Raw genomic sequence first — 16,636 nt, 5'->3', positions numbered from 1 at the left:
GCGCAGAAATCATCGTCATGGGTGATTTTAACGTTCACAATATCAACTGGCTGCGCTTCTGCAACAAGAACGACGATGAAGGACGAGAAGCTGAGCTATTTGCCACCATATGCGGGCTTACGCAGCTTGTGGAGGAACCTACCAGAATCCCCGACCGAGACGGCGAGTTCGCGAGTCTCCTAGATCTGGTCTTGGCTTCAGACCCTGACTCGTACACTGTATTAGTACATGCCCCCCTAGGAACATCGGACCACAAATTGATAACAGTCTCTTGCCAGTTGGATGTTAAAACGCAGGATCCTCCGATGCCGCGGAAGGTATAGCACTATAAATCAGCAGAGTGGAACCATCTTCGGGAATTTCATCGCACATTCCCTTGGAAAGAAGTCTGCTTTAGAATCAATAACATCTCAGAATGTGCAAACCAAATTACAGAGACGATCTTGGCAGGAATGGAAGCTTATATCCCTTTTTCTACTAAATGCAGATCAAACAACAAGCAATGGTTCAACCTGAAATGCAAAAAGGCAGTAAAGACTAAAAACGCAGCATATCGCAAATGGCGTCAACATCCTTCCACCGAAAATTGGAGGAACTTTTTAACCTCCAGAAATAGCTGCAAGCGAATTATTGATGAATGCAAAGAGAGTCACAACAACAGGATCAAAAACAAACTGCTACACTGACCAAATGGAACAAGATCTTTCTGGTCGGTATCGAAAGCCGTTAGTCAAGGATTTGCTAAGTCGGCCTTGCCACCCCTAACAGCAGATGATGGTTCTATCGCGGTAACAGCAAGGGAAAAAGCCAACTTACTGGGCAAACTCTTCGCGTCCAATTCTACTCTGCACTCGCAAGGCAAAACACCGCCATATCTGCCAAGGGTGAATTCATCAATGGGAGAAATTTCGTTTCCCCAACGAATTATAAATAAAATTCTTAAAAGCGTAGACACCAACAAAGCTTCTGGACCCGATGGAATTCCAGCCCTAGTACTAAAACGTTGTGCAGACGAATTGACTCCTCCCTTATGTAGACTGTTCACGGCATCGTATAAGCAGGGCTCATTTCCAACTAGCTGGAAAACTGCTCAAGTGCAAGCTGTACCCAAAAAGGGAAAGAAGACGATACCGTCCAATTACCGCCCGATTGCACTAGTTCCAGTAATATCAAAGATTATGGAGAAAGCAGTCAACCAACAACTGTTAAGATATCTGGAATCATCTGGACTAATCAGCGATCATCAATACGGCTTCCGAAAGCTTAGATCCACCGGCGATCTTCTGGCTTACGTCACACACTTGTGGACGGCCATGGAGAAGCACGGCGAGTCCCGCTCAGTCGCTCTTGACATTTCCAAGGCATTTGACATAGTGTGGCATGAGGGACTACTAACCAAGCTCTCCTCAATCGGCATACAAAACTCATTATTGAATTGGATCAAAAGTTTTCTTGAACAACGAACAATCCAAGTAGCCGTCGATGGACACCTCTCTGACAAATTTAACATTAACGCTGGAGTCCCTCAAGGATACATTCTATCCCCCACCCTTTTCTTGATATATATCAACGATTTGCTAGGAACCACTGTCAATCCAATCTACAGCTTTGCGGACGATAGCACACTTATTTCCACATTTAAGTCCGCCAAACCAACGACAGCCGCAACTTCTCAGAATCTTAGGCAGCAACAAGTAGCTTCAACCAACAACGATATTAGAACAATCTTGGGGTGGGGCGATAACAATCTGGTCAATTTTAACGCTAAAAAAAAGCAGGCTGCAGTATTTACGATGAAGACTAACCTTGGTGGTCCGGAGCTGGTTATGGCAGGGAAAGCATTGCCAATGAAATCATCTTTACATCTTCTAGGAGTCGAAGTCACCAACAGTGTGTCCTGGCATGACCACGTTGCCGAGATCGCCAGGGCAGCTTCCAAAAAACTCGGAGTGCTTTTCAAAACGAAAAAACTGTATACACCAGAACAGCTGCTGACTCTTTATAAGGCTCAAATACGCCCTTTCCTCGAGTATTGCTCGCATGTCTGGAGCTCTGATGCTGCTAGATTCTATACAGAAGAGAGCTATTCGTCTTATCAACAAACCAGAACTGACAAATAGTCTGGATAGTCTGGAGCACAGGAGAAAGGTGGCTGATCTCTGTTTATTCTACCGTTATTATCACGATAAGTGCTCCTCTGAGCTGGCAGGCCTGATCCCACCCAGGGCTGTTCCGGCAAGAAGGACGCGTCTAGCAGTTGCGGCTCATCAACATCGAGTCCACCTGCCTACCCCAAGGACGTCGCTGTATCGGGACTCATTCATCTGGAGAACATCTTCTTTGTGGAACGGGCTTCCACCTCACATATTTCCCGACGCATACAACATGCAGCGATTCAAGATAAATGCCCACAAATATCTTCGCGCAAGCACCACTCCAAGAGTGACATAGGACTTTCCTCTTGTGTTTGTTTTTACCATTAAAAAAAAAAAAAGTATTCTTTTTTATTGACGTTTGACATAACTCCGCGAGGTGACAGCGCACAGTGTTGCAACCAATGGACAAAAATGCACAAATAAAGTATTTAATTTTTAAAAAATTGTTGTAGTGTGCACTAGTGTTTTAAAGTTAATATATTTTTAATTTGTACACTTAAGTATGAACAGCCTTTTCGAAGGTAAGTTATCATTTTCATGTTAAGCCTTTTGCAGATATATAATTAAAAGTGTTAAAATACCCTTTTTCTCACTTTCATCAAAATTTACAAAAAGTAGTTTAAAGTTGTTTCATAAAATTTTTAGGCTCAATCCTCCAAAGTGTTTGCTTTTAAATGACATTCATCACTTTTTGCGGAATAATGCGGAATTTTTGTTTTTTAGAAAAAACCATACCTAATACAATCCTGTATGAAATACAATACCTGTATGAAAAATGGCTAAGTTGCGAAAAAAATAAAAAGGCATCAGGTATAATGGAAACAAATAAAACTTATTTTGCATTAGATAATTGTTCAACTGATATTGAAGCAAAGCTGCTAAATAGCAGCAAGCTATTTTCTGTTTCGTTAGAAAGAATGTCGAACAATTGTGGAAGACGCCGAGATGCTTTTCTTAAAAAACATTCGACATGGTTACTAAGCACTCATTTACCCTATCTTCAACCAAATATTCCAACTGAAGCAACTGACATGACCTAGCAAGACCTAGTCGTGGAAGACCGCATGTGCCTTTTGAAGCTGCATCAGAAAAAACCAAATTGCGCAGAGTACAAGAGTTGTTGACAAATTATACGCCAGAAGAAATATGTTTTGCGGCAGAGAGGATTAATTCTCAACGAAAGGAAATTCCTTCAGAGGCAAAAAAATTAACACCTGAAGACGCCTTAGCACTTTACCACGACCTAAACCTTTCGGTTGAGAGATATAACATACTGCGTTCTAAGATTAATTCTTTGCATACAACTGTTTTCCGAGCTATCGCACTCTATTTGAATGTAAAAAAACATTTTTACCCTCGTAAATTATTGTGACTGACACTTCAGCTGAAGTTAATCTTCAAGAGCTTCTAAATAAAACTGCAGAGAGTATTTTAAAAATTCAGGATATTATAATACATTCTGACAAAAATTTGAAGATAGTTTGTCAACAGATGAGTACATGTTTCTTGTCGCATTAGTTCCTCTTAGATTAATTCATAATGAAAATGGAGAAAGTATTTGGTCTAACCCACGTTCATCATCAACAATGTATTGTCGACCAATTGCATTTAAATTTACAAAAGAAACTTCAGATGTTGTTCGAACCATTCATGGCGAAATTGAGTCATTAATAACTAATCTTAATAAATACCATCTTTTTATTTCAGAAAAAAATTTAAATGTTTCTTACGAAATGTTATTCAATGTGTTTGACGGTAGTGTGGCCAATATCCTTTCAGAAACCTGTTCTACATCCAGGTGCATTATTTGTGGAGCCACACTAAGGCAAATGAACCAGGACTCCAGTGCTTCAAAGAAAAAAACACCAAATGCTGAAAACTATCGCTTTGGCCTATCGACACTTCATTGCTGGATTCGTTTTTTTGAGTGTGTATGGCACATCGCCTATCGCTTACAATTAAAAACGTGGCAAGTAAAAGGTAGTGAAAGTAAGGAAATTTTTGAAAATACAAAAAAAAAGAATTCAGTTAAAATTTAAAGACAAATTGGGATTAATTGTCGATAAGCCAAAGCCCGGGTATGGTTCCACAAATGATGGAAATACTGCCAGAACATTTTTTAAAAACATAGAAATTAGCTCTGAAATAACAGGTATCGACTCAACTCTAATTAAAAACTTCTTCAATTAATTTTAAGAGTACTTTCTTCAGGTTCTAAGATTAACGCACCGAAATTTCAGTCCTTACTTATTGATACTAGGAGCATTTATTTAAATTTTTATGAATGATACTACATGCCTAGTACTGTTCATAAAATTTTAACGCACGGTTGCGAAATTATTAACTTTTTTGAACTCCTTGTAGGGCAGCTGGCAGAAGATGCTCTCGAAGCCAGACACAAAGAATTTAGAAAAATTCGTTTACATCACACACAAAAAGTATCGAGAATTCAAAGCAATACAGACCTCATTAGAACCCTTTTGATAACTTCCGACCCTAACTTGGCTTATCTTAGAAATCTGTCAAAAAAACAAAACAAACCCATAACGTGGAATATGGATATTGTAGAATATTTAAATGACCATATAGAAACAGATTCGTTACTTTTAGAAAATGATAATGTACCCGAAGATGTTTAGTGTTGTAAATAACTTCTTTTTTTTCACCCTGTATAAAGACACCAATTTCTATTCAAACTATGTATAATTTGATAGGTTGTTGGTAAAAGTGTCCATGTATAAATAAAACCAAAAAAATGGTTACTTTAACTTATAGTTGAATAATGATTTTTGTCCTGATTTATTTCACCCTGTATAGAGACACCAATGCACTTTTTTGTTTAAAATATGATTTAATGTTATTGGTTAACGTGTCCATGTATAAATAAAAATTTAAAAGTGGTAAGTTTAACTTTTATCTAGTGATAATGATTTTTGTCCTGATTTCCCTATAAGTTGCAATACTGTGCAGCGTTGCCATACATGTTACCGAATTTTTTTAGTGTTTTGGGCTCGGTTGAATTGCGTTAGATGGAATTAAGGCAGCACACGAGGGCGTAAGCCCCATGTGCTGCCCCATGGGGGGCTTACGCCCTCACGTGCTTAACATCATCATACTCGATATTTACGAGCCCTGTATATATTTTTTCAGATTATTAGAATATCAAAATATTAGAAAATATGGAGGCTACGAACCTCTGCATAAGGGTATGAATTTCTTTCAGCGCAGGGTATTAGTTTGTGTACAAATAGTGAAACCCATTTACTATTATAATGTAAAAACACTGCTATCATTTTGGCAGACAGATTTAGATGTCTTTTGTGTTTTCTCTTCTTATATAGGATAGGCTTTTGAGATGTGCTTGTTTCTTATTACTTACTTTGAGCTTTAACGAAATAATTATGTTAAAGGAATTAAATATTATTTTTTAGCGTCCTATGTGAATAATCATGCTGTTAAAGCATCAACAAGAGTTCTTCGCCAATCTTAAAGATTGGCGATGAGATTCTTCCTATGAAAACAGAATGCAAAAATTTGGGGCTTATTTTAGATAACGAATTAAAGTTTAAAAAACATATTTCTATGTGCATTCAAAAATGTATTGGGAATCTACGTGCCTTATATAACTCCAGACATTTCCTTAATCAAAAAACGAAAGTTTTATGCGATTTAATGGTTCTCTCTGTTTTTAATAATTGTGATGCTGTTTATGGACCTTGTTTCACTGCATAGTATTGTAAGAAAATAGAACGAGTTCAAAAATATTGTTTAAGATTTATTCATGGTATTCGCCGCAAGTCATAAACTGGAGGCCTCCCGGTGGGTAAATATGAAACAGAGACGTTTTATTCCTAGATGTGTATTGTATCATAAGATAATAAAGTTAAAGTCTCCTCAATACTTGTTTCAAAAAATCACATTCAGGGCAGATGTTAATACCCTTAATTTGCAATTCAATGGGATCATCATACTTAGACATCAATCCGCAAAGTTCGAAAGATCTTTCACATATGACCTGGCTAAATTATTTAATAGTCTACCCTCTGCTCTATCTTAGCTTTCTCTAATCATATTAAAAACTATGTCTCGTCCTTGCCCCAATCTTCTTAATTTAATAGCTAATTCCGCCAATAATCAAATCTTGTACCCACACATCTAGTTTTATGATAGATTATAAAAAAATTAATTTTTCTTCTTGAATTTGTTAGCTTTAGGATCTTTTTTTATTTTACTAAAGGAATGTATGTCTACTTCTCCTTAAGCATAAGTGTATAAATCTGCTGAACAAATTATGTTCAACAGCACTCCTGCCTTTTCATCGTATATGTATGAATATACTTATACTTTAATAAAGATTATTATTATTATTATCCTTTACTGCCAAATCAACAGGTAGCCTTGGAACCTATAGATTAATTAAGTCTAAAGATATTTTGGCAACATAAGAACTAATTTGAGTTTTTTTATGTTTTCAGCAAGCATCTTGATCATAATTCTAAGGAACGACGTCATATGCTAAGTTTACTGCCATTTTTGAATTCTGTTTGAACAACTATTCGCTAAAATGGAAATTGTAGGGGTTAAAAAAAATTTAAAACAACACAAGGTATCAACTATATTTAATTTATTTAACCAAAAAAAACATGTAAACACACGATTGATCAACAATGAAATTAGCTTAGAACGTAAAATCTGTTTTGAGACCTAGGAATGCCTACATTATAATTAAAAAGAACATAATGATTTAAACCTTATATAAAAATCAAAATTGGAGTGTTACAGAATTTAAAAGCAAAATTAAGACTTTTGAAGTCTTATTTATATAAGAACCGATCTATCTCTAGCCTAGGCCAATGATAATATAAAATAACTAAATTAGGTTGTATATAAATAAAAAAAAAATAATGAAAGGCACAACTTAGGACAGCTCGAAATAATACGCCTTGTTCAAAATATAATTTAAACGTTACCCAGAGCTTACAGTTATACGTAAAAAACTAAAATTTTTTAGCTAAACAATATAATAATTATTTACAAAACATAAATATACATAAAAAAATGGGCCTATAATTAGATAAACGTCGGGAAAATATCATATACAGTTCTTATAAGCTCGAAAATGAATTTCATTAAAAGAGTTATAATGTAAATGTGAAATTGCCAGCCCAGCAATAAAATGTTAGTTAATCTATTTGGAATTATTAAAATGTTTAACTATGCTCCAGACTAAGCCAGCAATATCGTTGAAAATTAAACGTTTAAAGTTTTCAATGGGCAAACGAAATTTCGTATTTTAAAAGCAAAAGGTTCAATTATACAGGGTGTGTACAAGGAGTGATTCTTAGACGAAAAGTTTGGCATTTATAGTAGAAAAGGGTTTACTTGTTTTCTTACTATTTAAATTAAATTTTTTAATGATGAAATAATCAGTCACATTAAGTACTATATCGACGGCCTAATTCTTTAATACCACGTATCTGCAAAAAATTCAAAAATTACTTTTTCGCGCCAATGAATACAGTAAAAATGTTGTGACAACGAATTCGATTCTTAATTTCAATAATTACTAAATTATATTTGGCCTTATATTATTTTACAAAGCAATCACAGTCTCTACAACATATTCTCGAGCGTATCATTGCTGCAATTTGTACTCTCGGGCAACAACATTTAGATCTAAGAGGATATCCTGAATCGATTACCAAAAATGATTAACTCAGGAAATTTTTTAGCCCTAAAGGCTCACGTAGGTAGAGTGTGTGCAACTCCAGAATCATTGTCGTACTTCTCTCATGATATCCGAAAAATTTCTATTACTTGAGAACAAAGTCGATTTATTTTATTCGATACATTACATCATTTATTGATTTCAATCCTATGAAAGGGAAAGACGCGGAATCCATGATAATGGATAACATATGAACATATGATAATCAAGCAACTATAGCAGATATGCATACAGGAGCGCAAAAAAGAATATTGAATGTAAATGAAGTAGCCAGTGTTATTTCATGTGATAATCATTGGCTTAATTTAGTGACAGTTCAATCAATTCGCAAGCAATTTTTTTTGGCGCAGGTGAACGAATATATACTTTCTTTAGATCGAGATCTACTCATCGAGGTCTTCAAAGAATTAAAAAAATTACAGTCAAGTGCCAGTCTGACACAGAGGAGAAATGCCCTTAAAAAGTTACAAGATACACAAGCTGAGATAGTTGATACGAGCAAGATGCGGCGTTGGTTATCGCAGCTATTGAAAAATTCGATTTTATTGTTGTTCCATTCTTCTGGATAGAAATACTTCAGACATTTGATAAAATGCAAAAAATGATTCAAGCTATAAAACTCTGCTTTGGAAAAAACACTGACACTACTGGAAACTTTGGAGAACCACCTGCAAGAATAGAGACCAAGTTTCTGTGATTCCGTTATTTTCGAGGCGAAGTAACATTACGAAGAAATGGAAGCGTAAGATGCCAGGGGAAGTCGTAGATGATACGGCTCTGGCTACATATCAAGCTACAAAATGTTCTAATTGAAATTCTAGATAAGCTTACTGTTGAGTTTCTTTGCATATTCGAAGATTATCTAGTCAATAATAAAAAAGCTCGCAATCAGAACTTGTTATTAACTGAAAAAAATGGCAAATTTCTGGCTCAATTATACTTAAATGATCTTAACGGAAAGCTATAAAGGTAATTTTAATGGTGTGAACATTGATCAATTAAACGAGATAGAGATAATAAATATTGAGCTGAAAGTGAAGTAGTAGTAATAGACCCGGATTAAGAAGTGGACGAGATTGACAGTGGTTTTTTTGATGATAAAATAAAAGAAACAATCAGCATGGACCATAGCCTGGAACAACAAGAACTCGACCAGCATTTAAAAGAACAATCTGAAGCAAATAAAAAAAGAAATCGTACGGCTCTGAGAGAACACTGGGATAAAAATATAATGAAGAAGAAAAAGAGATGAAACTGTTAAAAAGGAATTACTCGCTCAGTAAGACAAAAAGGCATGCGAGAAAATAAAAAAAGAAAGAATCAGTATTTCCAGTAGTTATTGACAAAATATGAACTGAGACGAAACTGAAGAGAAAAATCCGTTTATGTCACAACTAACATCGAATAGGTATTCAAAAGGAGAAGTTCTACTGCAGAGAATTCCCGCCGTAATGGAACTTTTAACTATTTTTTGAGAATGGGCCTTAAAGAAGGTAGTTCAAGACTGGGAACGGATCTCTACAAACTGTACAAAAAAATATTGTAAAGAGAATTCATTCCCCGAATTCATTTTAAGTAATTCAATATTTGATCAAGTATGTTCAAAAATTAATTTAGATCTATATCAACGCAAAAAAGATAGGTGCGATAATTGTTGTGGTTAGCAATCGAAAAATATTGGTGAAGGGGAGGAACATGAAAGAAAAAAAGAATGTTCTTGGTAAGAAAAAAAACAACGGAGACATCCAGGCTGTGAAAATCTCTCCAGTGCCAAATAAAAGTGCCATTTATAAAAAAACCAAGCTAAGTGTACACAACTTGATAATCTATAATATGGATTTCCATGTTTGTACAAATTATTGGTTTAACGAAACAGAAGGGGAGCTAAATGCTTCAACTTTTACAAATTTTGTATATAACTTTATTAAAGACAAGTGTATTAAAAAGATTCCAATAATTCTTTACTCAGACGGTTGTTCCTACCAAAATAAGAATGGTGTCATGTCTAATGCATTGCTAAACTACTCCATTAAAATGAAAACAGTAATTGAACAAAAATATTTAGAAAAATGGACAAATAGTGTTCACGCCTTTATTGAACGGAAATTAAAAGGACGGGTAATTGATACATGGGTGTATAATTAGGTTCGACCTGGTAAGTATCTAGTTCAAAGAACTACACACAAAATAGAATTTAAAATACATTTGGATGATGAATTGTCGGCCTCTTCCACTCAGGGCTAAAGAAAATCAAACGAAGTGGGAAGATTTAAATGAAATTAAAACAATTCCTTCCAAAAATTATTATGAGATTTTCGATAATTTGCCTTTTTAACAGCTATATATTGACACATTCTCGTATTGATATTTTTTAATTATTTCACTTTCAATACGTATCTGTCGTAAACTATTAACCCGTTTGTAAGTTAGTTCGTTGTTTTTTTACCTTCTAACATAATTTAAACCAAGAAAAGCATGACCTAAAATCTCGATTTAGATTTATTAACACTTACGGGATATTAGAATTAGACCACCGATATGCTATGTAAATACAGTGACTTCCCAAAGTATATAGAGAATATTATGCAAGTATATAGAAAATATATTAGAACTGCAGTATATTAGTTTGATGGTAATTCTTGCACTGTCAAATGATTCAGACCAAAAAAAAGTTCTTTAAGAAGAATTTGTTTATATATAATATGTCGACGTTTCGATCTCTATAAAGTCATTCTTAGGAAGATGAAAGTAAGAAAATGAAACCCACAAAAAAATCACAGGACACATTAGTGCAACGAAACAGAATTAAAAATTATGAAATGTTTATTGTATATAGGAAAAACTGTTGTACCTAGACCAAAGTGTACCTTGGACCACTTCGCGTAGCTGATTCCTAGCGGGCCCAGTCCACAATCTTGATCTAAACAACTTCTCAGTTGAGTTATAGCGGTGCAAATGAACTGTTACAGTTTTGGTGAACGAAAGTAATTTTTGTGTGCTAAAAATTAATTAATTTTAAAGTTTTTGTGAAACTGTTGAACTGTTGAACGAAAATACTGTCTTGAGGCGGAAGCTGGGAATATTTCAGATCAAACACTGGATAGCTGACTTTTTGGTTACATAGACAGTTTTATATGGGCAGCAAGTTTAAATATGTGATCATTGTATTATATGAGAACATTGTATAGTTTACCTCGAGTCAAACCATCATCATGTACCTTGGGTCAGTGGGTCTTGGTACAAGACGTTGCAACATATGACAACTCGACTCGAGTTGCTTAACATACTATTATGTTGTTCTAGATACAACTGTTGTTCAGATAACGTTGTGTTTGGAACATGGTGTTAAAAGCAAGCCAGTGGACGAAGATTTGCTGAAACAAGCACTCTGCGTACGGGTGGTCTTAAAAAAAGAAGTTTACTAGGCAACTACCGAAATTTAACAACTAAGAAAACACCGAGTATCACTATTCAACCTATTATGCTGTGAAGAAAGTATATACAGATGGAGAAGAATTAAGCCTTGTCACTTATATTTAAATTATAGCCAAAATGCAATACGGTTTAACAAAGAAGGGCGTCAGAAGTTAACTTTTTTCAAAAACTAATAATAAAAATATACCAGATTCTTGGAAAGATGATAAAATCGCCGACGAAGAATGGATGAGAGAGGATTTCTAAAACGACATGAAAAACAACTTTTAATTCCATAAGCATAGGCTGCTAGTTTAAGCTGAAAGAGAAGCTTTAACAAGACTAACGTTGAGACTTTTTTACAACAATATTAAGATAAATAGAAAATATGGTCCGATATTCCCAGATAAAATTTGGAACCTGGACGAAACAGGGCTGAGGATAGTTCAAAGACTAGGTGAACTAAAGTTGGAAAGCAGGTACACAGTGCTACTTCGGCTGAAATAAGGGCCTTGTAACTGTTATTGGTGCACTGAATGAATTCGTTGCATCCTATGTTGATTTTTCTACGAGTCCGCTTTAAAGAAAGGATGCTTTTTGGAACGGTCAGTAGGATATATAGACAAAGCAAAGCCATCAGGTTGATCAAACGAAAAAGCGATTATGAAATTATTGGATAATTTTGGCAAAAAGTTTTAAGGATGATCACACCCTGTTAATTCTAGACCATCATGAAACCCAGCTTGGCCCAGCAATTCTTGACAAGGCATCTGATGTAAGTATTGTAATTCTTACATATCCCTCCACTTACCTACAAGCTACAGCCTGTGTGAGGTCTTTGTAAAGCCTTTAGACCCTACAACGTTGCAAGAAACTTTGGGAACAGCATATCCTCGTGCATTTACTCCGGACAATATCTTCCGAAAATCAGGAATCTGAGGTGTTGTCTCTTATATCAACTGGTAATGAAGACTGTGGTGATGAAGAATTATGCGTATAATGCTTTTCCTCAAAGTTTAGTGACAAAAGTGGCGAAGAATGTAATAGTTTTTTGTATTATTATCCAAAACAATTTATTATTGCATCTACCTATTGTTTTATGCTTGGCCCAAGGTATAAGATGCATGTACCAACGTACACGAGCATAGTGTACCATGGAACACTATGCAATGGTTTTGTATTGCATTTTTTTAAGTAGATATATTAAATTCTCAAATGCCATTTTGTGCTAAGGGTATAAACAACAGTTTGACATATTTAAAGACGCAAAATCGTAGTTAAAAATAATAAAAAAAAAGTTGTGAAAATTGGTCCAAGAATCAACAGTTTCCCCTACTGTCAACCAATTCAAGACAAAAAAAAAAGCGTTTCGGCCTCTACACCCTAGGACAAAGAATAAAAACAGTCAAATTCATTACAATGGTAATAAGTTCATTAAAAAAAAAGAGGGAAAAAACGATTGATAAATTATAAAATATTTATTGTATGTATAAAAATATGATATATATTTAAATTAAAATATTCAAATTTATATTATTATTTTTATATCTAATATATAATAAGCATTTATAATTTTTAATTTTGTTTCCTAACCTATGTGTCCCGAAGGGTCAAACAACAAAATATAAATAAGTGTTTGTCTAGGCACACTTTATTTTTGGCTTGAATCGAAGCATGATTTGGGTTTAATATAATCAGACGTTTCCCTGGGATATGCTGTAAGAACTGTTTTAGAATCACTCTTTGCGGTTCGACCACATACTAAAATAAAGCCCTGTATGTCACCAAAAATATTATAAATTTCATGCTTAAACATATTACTTAAATAAACCCTAATAGAAAGTGATTAAACACATGCAAACGCGTCATCATGTTATAGTTTGTCTTTAGAAACGTTCAGATAGTATGGATAAAGTAAAGCTATAACCCGACTTGCCCAGTGAAAAAATAAACTAGATTAAAAACAAAAATAAGAAGAATATTATAAATATACCATAATCATTAATATTTTTTTTTGTTAATAGTTACAAATAGGGGGAGGCCTGACCCACAAGAATATCACAGTTAAACGCCTTACAACGGCGGACCGACCTGTAAATTTTCGAGTTTAAACTTACAGGTCCTTAATTAAAAAATATCCGGATTCTGTTTAAACTGGCCTATGGCAAATCCAAATCTATTTCCGGGGGGAGAGGGGGCGGCATACTTTAACAGAATAACGTTATTCATAATTTCACCACCATCATATTTTTTTAAAGAAACAATTACAAACTATTCATATTACATACTATCATAATCTTGTTCAGTCAGTTTGCGAGTACAGGTCCGGATATTTTCGTAAAAATATCAAAAAAATCCCACCCAATTAATGCGGGGCGAAAATTTCTGTCCCAATCAAGACATTTCATACATATAAAAAATCCTACATTCTATGGATCAGACCGATTTGCTTATATATCTACTACATTTTTTTTTTCTTGCTTTAAGTGTATTTTGTTGTAAATGATTTTCGGAGCCAATATAATAGATTTGACGGTTATTTCCCTAATAATAATTATTATATATAAATTTTTACCTTTTTTTTTTATTATTCAGCCTGTGCCTGTCATCTATCCGTAGGCCGTAATCGTGTTCATTTTTTTAATTTCTCGTCTTTTAAATAAAGTTAAACTGACACACATTACATTTTTTATAGAAGCATTAAAAATTAATTACTATAGTTTAAAATTTCGTATACAGTGGTGGCTAAAAGCATGGAACTGATAAGTTCTCTCAAATAACTACAATATTAGGTTTTAAAGAGAAAATGTTTCGATAATCCACAGGTCAAGAACAAATTGCTGTTATGCATTATCCCTATTTTATTTACTTTTAATAATTTCTCATGGATGTATTGAAATTTATAGCCCCTTTAGTTTTTTTAAGGGCCCAGCCTTTACTAATAATTTTGCTATATATTAAACTGATTTGCTTGTAGCGTTGACGATTGAACAGTAGGCGGATTCTATCTATGACTTCTCCACAGCTTATGATACACTTAACTTTTAATGATTCCACTTTCTCCACTGGGTTTTAGTAAAGAATTATGGACCGATGTAGAGGTGGGTTGTACTTATATAACCGATTTTAGGCGGATAACCACAATTTATTGGTAATTACCGTGGTTATCCTTGGTTTTGTTTAAACGTTTTGGTTTAACCATTGTTTATTGATTATTAATAGTAAATAATAACCAGAAACAATTTTTCAACAACAACATTCTCATTTCTTACATAATATTCCTTTATAAATAGTCATATTTCCTAATCTCTTGTATTTATTTCTTGTGTTTGTAGCTGCTATAATTTCGTTTATTTAGACATTATTTAGGATCTATGTTTTGTTCTTTTGGAAGTATTTTTTGTTACATTAATTTGATTATCCATGACCATCTCTATTTGTAATGCTAATATTGCTAATCCAAGAATAAGACTTATGTGCTTACTGGCTGTCGATTTTTTTTACTGCAAATTTCGTGTTAGTTTTAAAATATTTACAGGCATTATATTTTTAGGCAGTCACTTTATTCCGAAACGCAAGAAATAATTTTTGCTTTGAAGGAGAAATATATCCCTTCTAATAAAGTGCCTTCACCAGAACTTCGGCTAATGAAGTACAATGTATAAAAATTCAGACTTTATTTTTATTACTCATTAACCAAAAATGAAAAACTACTAGGCAGTTGAGTATTTACCGCTAATGTTGGTGACAACTTTTACAGTATGTTGATGACGTCACTTTTTAAAAACCAACAGCATCTACACGTTTTGGTAAATACTAATCGGAAATTGGTAAAACCCAAAACGCTTTGGTTATTCGCCTAAAATCGGTTTATGATTCGTACCAATGATATGAATCTCACCTGTCGACTCATACAAATCCTAATAACTTTTTTGTAATTTATTAAGTATCTACGAGCTTTGCATTGAATATTTTTCAAGATCTATCTACTACACTACTAGTTTTTTTTTTAAATAAAAACACCATTACAAGCCTCGTTCATTGCTAAGCAAACTCGCCCTCTTGGTTTTTCTTTCGGTTTTCGCTTAAAAAAAACCCCAAATGTTTATCCGACGGTTAAGAAAATACACGATTTTTTGTCGCCAATGTAACTTTTAAATGAAATTTGCTTTGACTATCTTATAGGAAAAGGTTTTCGTCCGCTCACACCTAATTGTAAACAAAATTTCTGAAATACTCTGAGAAGTTCATACTTGATGGAAAATATCCGGGGATTACATGTTCTCTTCAAATATAGCATAGGTATAACAAAAAATCAACGTTCGCCAATCAATAACCAAGTCGCACCCAAGATCTAAATTGATCCGATCCTTATATGGTTCTAGTTCTGCCGAAAATCAAGAGACCGATTGTAAGAAATGTTGTTATGCATTTTCTTTGAATTCAAAAGTTTTTATGTTTTTAGCGGATTCCTCTGAAGATGAAGATTTATTTGAACCAGATAATCCTGCAGAAGAGATTTTAGAATGCTCCTTGATGGTGATTTTTTAAACCATATAGTACTGGAAACCAATCGCTATGCAGAAGAAACTTTTTTAAATTCAGAAACCTCTTCCCGATCGAGAATTTCTGAATGGAAAGATCTTACAATAGCAGAATTGCTTCGATTTATTGGAATCACCTTTCATACTGGTACCATAAAAATTAATCGGGTACAAGACTACTGGAAAAAACATAGATTATTTAATCTTACATGTTTTTCAAAATACATGAGTAGGGATCGCTATTTGCTTATTATGAGATTTCTACATTTTTCAAAAAATCTGGAATATGGAGAGACAGGACCAGCTGATCGCCTTTACAAAATTAGGCCTGTTTTGGAATTTCTGAATCTCAAGATGGACCAAGTGTATTATCCTGGAAAAAACCTGTCATTGGACGAGTCAATGGTACTGTGGAGATGCAGACTTATTTTCCGGCAGTACATGAAGAATAAGCGCCATAAATATGGCATAAAACTGTACATGTTGACGGAACCCGATGGGCTTATTCTCCAAATGTTGGTATATACTGGTCAGCTTGATGCGATAGGAGGAAAAGGACATTCCCAAAAGGTGGTTTTAGAATTGTTACGCGGCAAACTTCTTCACGGCCATTCGATATATGAGGAGTGTTGGAGCAAAACCGAATAAATCCACTTTTTATGAAAAATGAGTTGCTGACTTTGTTAAATTACACTTTATAAACTATCTGATGCGAGCAAAACCGAATAAATCCCTATTAAAATTCGGTATGGAAATCGATGTTATCGAGCAAAACCTAATAAATCCACTTTTGA

The 16,636-nt window shown here is 34.2% G+C and overlaps 1 protein-coding gene across 1 annotated transcript in view; it reads right to left on the bottom strand.

The window, feature by feature from the left end:
- Positions 1-6,765: 6,765 nt before the first annotated feature.
- LOC126739394 (nuclear pore complex protein Nup153) overlaps positions 6,766-16,636 on the bottom strand; it is an 84,578-nt gene continuing 74,707 nt past the window's right edge. Inside the window, exon 10 of the mRNA XM_050445059.1 lies at positions 6,766-16,636. This exon is cut by the window's right edge and continues 19,502 nt beyond it. The gene's annotated coding sequence lies outside the window, so the exon portion shown is untranslated.

The sequence above is a fragment of the Anthonomus grandis genome, chromosome 8 (genome assembly GCF_022605725.1).
Source record: "Anthonomus grandis grandis chromosome 8, icAntGran1.3, whole genome shotgun sequence".
Taxonomy (NCBI): domain Eukaryota; kingdom Metazoa; phylum Arthropoda; class Insecta; order Coleoptera; family Curculionidae; genus Anthonomus; species Anthonomus grandis.
Note: the sequence above shows the minus strand (reverse complement) of the source record. Positions and strands in the feature narration are given on the sequence as shown.